The following is a 1,650-nucleotide window of genomic DNA, read 5'->3' on the forward strand; positions in this document are numbered from 1 at the left end:
TTCTCATGCTAAAATATCGCTAAATCTGTTGTAGATGGGGTCAGGAGTGCTGGTGTTTTTGAAGCAAACCTACTAGGCATACTAGGACACTTTTATTCACACCATGGGTTATCATGGGATGGTTTGGGTTGATGGGACCTTAAAGCTCACCCAGATCCAAACCCTCCCACGGGCAGGGACCCCTTCCACTAGAGCAGCTTGATCCAAGCCCCCGTGTCCAACCTGGCCTTGAACACTGCCAGGGATGGGGCAGCCTCAGCTTCTCTGGGCACCCTGTGCCAGCACCTCAGCACCCTCACAGGGAAGAGCTTCTGCCTAAGAGCTCAGCTCAGTCTCCCCTCTGGCAGGTTCAAGCCATTCCCCTAAGCCTTTGGGCTGCAGGGACCCTGCTGCAAGGGCAGCGCTGGGCACCCCTGGCTGCACACCCACATTCACACCCTGCAGCCAGCCCTGGCACAAGGGACCTGCCTTGTCCTGTCCCTGCATGGTGCAGGGGAAGCCCTGCTCTGCAGCACATCCTCCTCCTTATCTACAGAGAGAAACTGCAGCTGCATTGCCCTGCACCCAGTGCCTTACCACAAACAGGGCTGGGAAGGTTTCTCCTTCAGAAGGTTCCTCCTCCTCCTCCTCAGCATCCTCCACTGCCAAGTGCCTTTAAGCTCCCTGTGTCTCGCAGGTCTCCCCTCGGTCCCAGCTCAGCAGCAGAGGCCCAGCCCAAGGTGGCTCTGCCTCTGCCCCCCCGGGCTCCTTCCAGGGCTCCCTGGGGCTCCAGGGAAACACCATGGGAAACAGCCTGAAGCAAGCACTGATCTTCCCTCCCTCAGCTGGGAGGCACACTGCCTTCCTGCAGTGCCATTTCTCTGATGATACAAAGATTTAAGGATAAAAATCTTCATTTCTTACAATCAATCAGTTAATTTAAAAATGGCCCTTTGAGAACATGGAGTCCAACCATTAACCTATCTCTGGGAAGTCCACACACTGAGCATGAGAACATCTCTGGTGGGATACCCTGGTTGGATGTTCACCAACAGCAAATGGGGCTTTAAAGTTGAATTTTACATCCTACCTTAATTTCACTAATTTATATCCTATTCTGTTTGTTGTTAAACATTCTGCTATACATTAGAGCATAGAAATCAGCTGGACAAGTTATGTTGATGCAGAAACCTGTCCATGTATATAATTGTACTTAAACCCATTTAGGAAATTCTTAACAACTGAGTAAAGCAACCAAACATCACCCTCAATTTGTACCTGGAATTCAGTACTACTCTGTTGGCACAGCAGCAAGAGGTGAGCACAGCACTCTGAGAAAGATGGACTGACTTTATTTACGGGGTGGAATGCATCTCGATCTGTGCACAGCCATCTAGCTCCATCTCAGTGTGTTGTGTTAGGTTGGATATTTAATTGCAGGTGCGTGTATATTAGCTTCAGTGATCAAGTGCCGTTAGAAATCCTGTGATTGAGTTTACAAATGCAAACTGCTGCTAGCTGGCATTTGTGATCCTTTAGATGAATACCAGGCCTGAGACTAAGATGGAATCCAGCTGCATGCAGACTGCTCTCGGAGAGGGAACTTAGAAAGCAAAGAGATCCAATCTGAACCTCGTAACTCAACAAGAGGGTCTCCCTTATTCCTTTCTG

This window comes from Pezoporus flaviventris, unplaced genomic scaffold (assembly GCF_033815535.1).
Source record: "Pezoporus flaviventris isolate CSIRO_AGI_PZ_B2104156 unplaced genomic scaffold, CSIRO_AGI_Pfla_v1 ptg000149l, whole genome shotgun sequence".
In the NCBI taxonomy this organism is placed as follows: Eukaryota; Metazoa; Chordata; class Aves; order Psittaciformes; family Psittacidae; genus Pezoporus; species Pezoporus flaviventris.